General features: G+C 38.4%; 2 long non-coding RNA genes across 2 annotated transcripts; both read left to right on the top strand.

Moving 5' to 3' along the window:
• Positions 1-1192: 1192 nt before the first annotated feature.
• Positions 1193-3307, top strand: LOC146304495 (uncharacterized). Its single transcript, XR_014769336.1, has 4 exons — positions 1193-1332; positions 1512-1590; positions 1688-1810; positions 3093-3307. It is a non-coding gene; the product is annotated as an uncharacterized LOC146304495 (long non-coding RNA).
• A 290-nt stretch (positions 3308-3597) lies between these two features.
• LOC146304494 (uncharacterized) lies at positions 3598-6205 on the top strand. The gene is made up of 4 exons (XR_014769335.1): positions 3598-3698; positions 4589-4645; positions 4776-4898; positions 5782-6205. It is a non-coding gene; the product is annotated as an uncharacterized LOC146304494 (long non-coding RNA).
• The last annotated feature ends 3063 nt before the right edge of the window (positions 6206-9268 follow it).

The raw sequence follows: 9268 nt of genomic DNA, 5'->3' as shown, positions 1-9268 counted from the left end.
AAATACACATAAGTGTAGAAGTCTTATCAGCATTAAAGGGGCAGCAAGTAGCCACCAGGAGCCTGTTTCAGACGGCAGGTTTAGTGAAAACACTGAGTCTGTTAAACCCATTGGGAGGTAATTGATTACATGTAGCAGGATGATGTAATCTGGATTTTAAAAAAGGTAACTGTATTCCATTACAGTTACAGATAAAAGAAAATATACATAATCAGATTACAGATACATTTAGTAAAAATGTGGATTATTAGTGAGATTACAGTTTTAAATTAAAGAATGATGTCCTACCATGCACAGTGCACACACAGCTGACTATTCATTATCATGACCTGTTTTTGTCTTTAAATCAATCAATCAATCAATCAATTGAGCACAACAAAGGAAGGAACAGCTGGATAAACTAATAAACCTAACAACAAACATAAAACACTTAGAGCCACGATGATTTTCTGATTATTAATCAGCTATTAAATCAATCTGCATATATTTTGATAATAATTTCTTTATTAAAAAAACATCCAAATTCTCTGATTTCAGCTTCTGCTGCAACAATTTAATTTGCAGGGCCTAAATAATGATAAATTGTGTTTCTAAAAGTCCAAGTTTCAAGTTCAGTCTACAAAGAAAAGTAAATTATTAAATCAATAAAAGACTGTAGGTCAGCAAAACCTTTTTGAGCTACACTCACTTATTTGACTTTATTTTGAAATGATGAGGGTTTTATTCAGTTCTCAGGACTTTAGGAGAAAAACTGTTCACCATTCACTTTCATTGTTTAGAGATTCTGCAGCACTGTTTTCCTGTGAAACTCCAGCAGTGTTTTGTGGACTAACAAAATAAACCCGACCTAAAATCGGCATGAGGGTGAATAGATAATGCCTTTTTATTTTTCAGTTTTGGATGGATTACCCCTTTAAGGCCTTGATTTTTGGAAAATTACTTAAAAAAAACAAAAAGAATGAGAGTGTATGAAAGCTATTGGGGATTTTTTATTGTTTTCTCCTTGATGTATATTTTATTGTCATTTATCAGCCAACAACAATTGAAAGCACCAGTGTGCAGGGCTTTTAAATGAAGTAATTATTACATTAGAGGAACAAATTGTCTTCATGTGACACATGATCCTTCAGGGAATCAATATATTATCATGACAGGTACTGGGAAAGTTTGGATGTGTCACTGTTTGCCTCTTGCATAACCGATATCATGTTCCAAGTTGGGGTAATAACGGGTTTTCCACTTTTTGATCAACAGGTGGACGGACCAGGCTATAAACTGGTGTGCAAGAACACTTGTTACCTGGTGTGGAGCTTTACTGGGAAACACAAGCTGGTAATTATTTGCCTCATTTTTTATTCCAAACTTTTTTTGGTGGCTGAGCTGTAAACAGATTAAAAAGAATATTTAAAGTGAAAGGAAAGGGAGAGAAAAGACACACGTGGAAGAATATGATTCACAGCTGTAATGAATGAACTGCACTTGAACTAAATGACATTGTTGAATACTTACAGTGTCTTAACCTGTGAGAAGAGTCAGAAATGAAAGCCGTTCAGCTCGCCGTCGTCCTCCTGATCGTCTGCATCAGCAGTGGTGAGTCTGCGCCACAGATAAATGTGTAAATCTGGTTCTTAGTGTTTCATGATGGGAAATGAAACCAGTTGAATCTTTGCACGTGTTTGTTCTGCAGCAGAGGCCCTGAAGTGCAACCGCTGTGTTCCATTTTCACCTGGTGGCTCGTGTTCCACCACAGTGGAAACCTGCTGGAGAAACGACGACGTCTGTGCGTCTGTCTCCTGTTCATATCCGATGCGTAAGTAACAAAAGCTTTCTTCTCCTTGTATCATGTCCTCATGCTGAGAAGACAAACATGTTTTGACTTCGGCTCTGTACTTACAGGCATAGTTCAGGTTTTTTGAAGTGGAGTTGTCTGAGGTACTTATCCATAGTCAGTGTGTGACCTACATTTTTGCTGTTAAAAGCAACATAAGAGGTTGGTTTTGCAATTCAAATACTCCATTATTACTCCATGCATTTTCAGATCGACAGTTTGTTACTGCAGGGTTGCCAGGCCTGTGTGACAAAACCAGCCCAACAGCCAATGAACACAGCACAAGGACATTGTATTTGTGTGTGTGTCCACGTGCTTGATCTATATGTGTTTGGTACAAATGAGCTACTTCATGTACAGCTGTGTATTTATGAAAATGAAAAAATAGGTTCATGCAACCAGCAGACCAAAAAAAAAAAAAAAAAAAAGGAAAATGAGAACCTGGCAGACCTCCATTATGGTTTCACCACCGCAAGGGGTTTGAATGAAAACATGATTGACTAAGACTCTTCTAACTGACTTAGGTTTTTTTTTTTTTAGGTGTCAGCCCTAAACTGTAAACTATACTAAGAATATTTTCACCACTTTACCTCGTTGTTGTGCACTTTTTTAACAGTATGTTTTTTACAGTAAACTGCTGTTATATATATATATATATAAGTCAAATAACACTTCCTTTAAACAATCAGACTCCTTTAGCTAGATGAGTAATTTTACCCTGCAGAACTCAGGTTGCTGGTCTATGACAGCCTAGAGCTTCAGATCTATTTGGGTTGGGCTGTACTTCTCACATATTTCATGGGCTTACGCTGCGTTTTGGGCTGTATTATTATTATTAGTAGTAGTATTTCTTTTTGCTTTTAATTTTTCTCCCCAGTTTTGTTGTTGCCTATTCAAATTCCCCCCATATATTGTCCCTGTCACTGCCAACTCCTGTTGTTTGGTTCATAGAGGGAAGCTTGGTAATAAAAATGCTGGGCTATAATCGGGTTTGGGCTGAATATGCTCATGACGGACAGGCTTCAAAATCATGCAATAACACAAACAAATTAACTGATCAAGGCAGCAGTAGATCAACAACTTCTGTGTTCTGTGAGGTAAAATTACTGTATAGCCAAAGGAGTCTGGCTCAGCAAGATGGACTGATATTTGGCTTATTAAACTACGTTTCCAGTCAGTAAAGTCTGTTGACAGCAAGGTATGAAGCAGTGAATATACTTTGTGATCATATTGTATTGTTTACGTGTTTTTCCATTTACTGCAGGCACGCTATATTTCAGAAGGTGCATGAAAAAAGCGGATGCCTATATCATGGCGTCCGACCGCAACTGCAGAGTCCACACATGTTCCATTGACCGGTGCAACTGAGATGCTGGTTTCAAACTTCATCATGTCTGCAGAAATAACTGGATTATATACATTAATGAGAGTGATTTTCATGTGTGACCTTTCTGTTTAATAAAAAATGCTGCACCCAGAGGATAAATGTTTGTGTAGACTCTCATTTTAGTTTGAATATTCTTCTGTATTCTGATTTTTTAAAAATACTTCTGCTGTTTGTCACTGTATATAGTAAATATTACAGAGTCCTCCTTCAAAAACAGCCTTTTTAAGTGAAATTGATAGCTCTCAGACAGACAACAGCTCTTTCATGTGATTATCAGTTTGTATTGATTGACTTGGTACATTCCCTGGAGATTCCTCTTTTGCAACACAGCTGGAAAGTCAGTTATGTCGCAGTCAGTCTCGACCAATCACAGCCTCCGAGCACCGCCTTGTGGTTGATTGCGCAACTGTTTTAAAAGACAGAGCGGAGCGTCGAGCCAGCACTTCTCTGTTGACACCTTCAGACTGAACCCCTGAGCACAAGGTAAGAACCATCTCTGTGCAGCTGAGGTTCTGATGTGGCAGTAAAGAACTCTGTCATTCAGCTGTCTGGTTAATGTTTTGTTCAAAGTTATCTGTGAAGTTATTTCAAGCTTCTCACATGTGTCAGCTGTAATGTTTATGTGCAGAGGGTCTGTATTTTTGTCTGACACTGAAGATTGATTAACTGTGCTGCCTCACAGACCAGACACTGCAGCTCTGTACAAAGGTTTGATTGTGCAAAGCAGGCTTCAGTTAGCCTGATTATTATATTATTATTACCTCTAACGTCAGTCTGGATCAGTTTGCAAGGTTCATTTATGGTCTGTATCAAGCAGTTCTGCTGCTAAACACACACACACACATACACACAGACTGGAACAGGCACGAGGCCATCATGAGAAGTGAAATAAAGGAAGTGAGGGAGGCCCCCTTCCCTAGTTTTGGGTCCCTTTGTAGTTGTTTTGTGTCTCTATGCAGTAGTTTTGTGTAGGTTTGCAGTTGCTATGTGTTTGTGGTAGTTTTGTGTCTCTCTGTAGTTGTTTTGGGTCTCTTTGTCATAGTTTAGTGTAGCTTTGTCATTGCAAAGGTGGCTTGATGTGTTATAGTGCTTCATAAGGTCCTATGGAGGAGTGTTTGATGTGTGGCACATCCTGATTCCTGCTTCCTGTCAGTATTTAATAGTGAATTTGTTGAGGCCTGTTTTTCTTGGCAGATTAATCCAAGATTTGACATTCTGTGACTATTACTGACTATTTGTTTCCTTCTTCAAAACAGTGTCTTTGCTGTTAGGGGCTTAATTTAATTTCCTGAACATGTTTCGTTTAATTTAACAGATAAGATCACAAAAATTCATTTTCCTTAAAAGTGCTGTTGTATTTTCTTGTACTGTAGAGTAAAAGATGAAGGCTGCAGTGTGCGCTGTCCTGCTCTTGCTGACCCTCTATCAAGGTATGTGTGTTTCTTTTCATACATTAAGAGTCAGTCAGTGCACAGACAGCCAGGCAAACTCTTCTTTTCACTATTTCTTTTCATTTTCTTCAGTGTGTTCGCAAATGCTCATGATGTGTTTTGATCCCAGGTGAGGCCCTGAAGTGTAACTACTGTTTCTCGAAGGGCGGGTCCCTCTGCGTCCCCACCTCCACCCAGACCTGTACAGGCAGAGCCAACGCCTGTGGTGCTGTCATCCTCACAGGCGCTCTGAGTGAGTCCTTTTCCTCACTCTCTTCATTTATTAATATTAAGCAATTTCTATTTAAAAAAATATATATAACAATAGGATGCAAAATTCTGTAGGCTATTGCAAACTCTGCAGCTCATTTTTGCACCACAAGCAGGTTAAAGGAAAGTTGTACAATGTTTTAAATTCTGCCTTGAAACATCAGGTGAAGCTTCAGCAGTTTGAAGCCCCAAATCAATTATCATCACTAAAGTCCAGGTGTTTTACCCCAAAGTGTGGCTCAACCTCAACCAAAATCTTACAAATGTTTAGTGGTCATAAAAGAGTCCACGTGGTGCATCAAAGGTGTTTCTTGACCCTGGCTCCACTTTTTTCCTCCCTCAAGTATTTTACTTTTTATTTTTAAATGAGGAAACATGTAAAAGTTAATTATCAGACAGCTTGTTTTACACCATCTGTGTACACTTAAGCAAAGATAAGCAAAGAGTGAGGGTTCAGAATGTCCTGTTGTACTGTTCTGCATCCAACTTCATGTGTCCTGTAAAACACATCTTGTGGCTGATTGTGGACAACACTGAACCCTTTGTGAGGAGTTTTTAACATGGACAGCAATGGAAAATTGTGGCAACATCAATTTCAATATTTTTCAATACTTTACCCCTGATTGGACTTTTTAACATTTTAACGTAAAACAGCAGAAAAGGTTCCTGTTGCAAATTGTGTGAGGTCATATCATAAAATACCTGCACTATTCCTTTAGAAGTTCTGAATGGACAGTATGAACAAAAGGAACAACTACAGTAACATGAATAATAATGTTAAATGTTTAATGTTTTTTAATTCAATAAAGTTACTGCACATATAAATCTGCTGTAGTGTTAATTCTGTCTCTGTTTTATTATTCCAGACCAGTCTTTCCGTCAGTGCATGAACATGGCTGTGTGTCAGGGCTACATCTCAACACCCGGCGCGTTCGCCACCTGCTGCAGCACCGACCTCTGCAACTGAGCCTGGGACCATATGATGTCTGATCATACATTTCAGTACCACTTTACAAGAAGACTACCTTTATAAATAGGTTATTAATCAGGTTGTAAAGACATGATAAACCATGAATTATCTGTTACAGCATTAGATTAAAAAGGGAAACAGTGAACTGTTGCTCTCCTAACAGTGAACACACATTTATCTGTGCTGTTGAGCCTCAAAGCTCAGAGGAGTTAAAGCATTTAACCACCATCAGCATATCTGATGTATATCTTAAAGGGATAGTTCACCCAAAAATGAAAAATCAGTCATTATCTACTCACCCTCGTGCTGATTGAAGGTTTTGTAGTCCACAAAACACTGCTGGAGTTTCACAGGAAAACAGAGTTGCAAGTAGAGAGCAGACAAAACAAGCCAAAAAAGAACAACCAACACATAAGATGCCTCCATACTGCTCCTAAAACCCCAGCATGCAGTTCACTCGTGCGTGCGCACCGCACACATGAACGTGGCTCCAAGCTGAGGATCTACAGTAAAGATTCAGGCTCAAAACTAAAAAATGGAAATCTTTCAAGTCAGCCTGGCATGTCGAGGCTTTAGGAGACTTATTATTATTAAAGTTAATGTTATAATTGTTTATTAATGATTCATAAAATGCTTACATCCTAATTAATAAGATAATTGCATGTGTTGTATCAGCTCTCACATGTAAGTCTGCTAAATGAAACTGTAAGATAATTATAAGTCATTAATAAATCATTTAAAAAAGGGTCGTGGTAAAGTGGCACTGAGATTTCTGCCTTTCAAGCTGCACTCTGCTGGCTTCATGTTGCTGCTACACTGCAAAGCAAAGCCTGTTTGATTTCTTTTAATGGAATAAAAAAGATGAATGGCATTTGCACTCAGCTAGAATCCCACTGAATCATTTGTGTGAAGTCAAATTGAAGCAGTTAGGATCAGTACTGCTTAATGACACTAGATGGCAGCAGAGCTCTGTGCACATCAGTGAGCTGACTTTGACCACTGCTGCATGCCTGCTTTAATAAAGCGCATCATTGAAAGACAAATAAAGAAAGTGAGTGATAATTTGATATCAGAGTTTTGATTTCTTTCTTCCTCTTATGATGAATTTGAATGATAAGTGTCGAGGCTTATTATTTATTAAAGAGCAGCCATTTCACCCCCAGCTTCATAATGGATCATCTGTTGAGCAGAACATATGCAAATTCCACACATTTGTCAGTCCCAGGCAAAGATCAGCAGAAATAGAGATAGATGTGTTCTCCTTTGTGCGCAGCCTGTCACCTGTAAGAGTCATTGAGGATCCAGAGGCTGTTGGACATTAATCAGTCTGTAAAGCAGAAACGGAGCCAGACACAGTTAATGTGGGGAAAAGGCTCTGTGCCGCAAGAAGTTCCACAAAATCAATGAAAGTGTCAGGCTGTGTTTCACCAATATTCTTATAACTTTTTATCAACACATGGACATGAATTTAAACACAATGTCTAATTGAATCTATAAGGTTTCAGACTAGAGAACAGGCTAATTAGTTAACATAGTAAACAGCTACACAAATACTTAAAGCTAATAAAAATGGTGATAGCAAAATAGGCAGAATTCAAAAGGTTTCACAAGAAAACAGTGTTGCAAGCAGAAAACAGAAAAACAAGTGAAAAAAAGCCCTAAAAGCTCTTAAAGCCCAGACATGCTGTTCACTTGCCGTGGACACCACAACACCACAGACACACAGTTCAACTCAACTTGAACATTGGCGTATTGTTAGATGTTGTAGTGATGAGTAGTGTAATGAGTCAGTTGTGTTTGTCTCCACCAACCAGTCAAGTTACAGCTCACATCATGTCTGTAGTGAAGACTTTGAAGGAATTTAATATGGAGGTTATGACTATATTGACATATGTTTCCAATGAATGAACTGAGATAATTTACTTTCCCTCTGTAGATAAATTAAAATTTTTAAAGTTCTAAAAACCATGAAAAATTATATTAAAAGAAAACTGAGTAAATTCATTGAAGTGGAAGTGAATGATGATTTAAATTTTAATATTTTCAATTAAAACCATGTAAAACCTCTAAGATAATCACAGTCTCATCAAAGTTAACAACTACAAACTCAGTCATTGGATGACTTTCCTTTGTATACTGACAATAAGATCTCTGAGTGCTCGTCAACAAATCACCAAATGTAAATCTTACAAAAAAAAAAGTTCTGTGTCAAATCAGTTCCCCAAAGTCTGGATGGCTTTATAAAGTATTTTGAAGGGATTTTATTTTAATCATTTTTATTAATTCACCAGAGGTCAAAAATTGTTAAATTTTGCACTTAGTCTGTCTAATAAATGGAATCAAATCTGTTCCATGATAATATTTTAAGCCTGTATACATATTTTAAACTTTCAAAATGAAATGAATACAGATTTATCACTAGAAAAACTTAAATTATGCCACTGCTATGTACCTTGTAAATCTGCTTTCTCCACTCAAAGATTCCCTGTCCCCCAACATGGGTGTGTGTTAGGACAGAAGGAGTGGAAGAGGTTAAACCAGAGGAGGGATCACTTCGGGAGCAGCAGCCCAGAACAAACCCCCCTGCTGAACACTGTATACATGTGTAAATACATATCAAACTCCAAGTCAGTATAGATGCTCCTTTGGCAACAGTTCCAGCCTTGAGTCTGTGTGTGTAGGTCTTTATCAGCACTGCACATCTGGATGCAGCTGTCTTTTTTTCCTGTTTCTTTGCAGAACAGCTTTGTCAGGTTACATGGGGATTATGAGAGAAGAGACTTTTTTTTTTTTTTTTTTTACGTCCAGCCATGAATTCTAAATTGGATTGAGATCAGGACTCAGCTGCGCCATTTATATCAATAAGTGCAGGCTAAATAACAGTATACTGCAGTACAATTCAACAGAAGAAGCACAAACTACACCCTCTAAAATCATGGTGAAGTTGAATCAACACCTCTCTGAAACACTGTCAGAAAAAACCTCACACACATGACCTTTGTTACGTGCCAGTCAGGAAAAGAGCTTGTTTCTTGTTTTTCCCTCCTGTCTGCCCTTTCTCCCCTCCCCCTCCCCTCTTGTCTCCAGGTGATAATGGAGAGGCTCCTCATTGGTTCCCTGAGCTTGGAGCTGTCCACTGGCTGACATGGGAGGGTCATCAGCTGATTGAGCTCACCTGGGCCTCTGGGCTTAAAAGCTGGGCCCTTTGCTCACTCTGTCTCTCCCTTCCTCCAGCTAGCATCCACCTTGTGGTCTTTTTGGGTTGTGTTTCATTCTGCGTTAGCTTTCGGTTAACAAATTATTCTTGTTTTTACTTTAACCCCTTGTGTGGACTCCCCTTCTTGTTGCATTCCTTGAGCCGGTTTGTAACACCTTCAAGATGT

The sequence above is a fragment of the Lutjanus erythropterus genome, chromosome 24 (assembly GCF_056507025.1).
Source record: "Lutjanus erythropterus isolate fLutEry1 chromosome 24, fLutEry1.hap2, whole genome shotgun sequence".
Classification (NCBI taxonomy): Eukaryota; Metazoa; Chordata; class Actinopteri; order Lutjaniformes; family Lutjanidae; genus Lutjanus; species Lutjanus erythropterus.
This window is presented reverse-complemented; position numbering and strand designations above follow the sequence as displayed.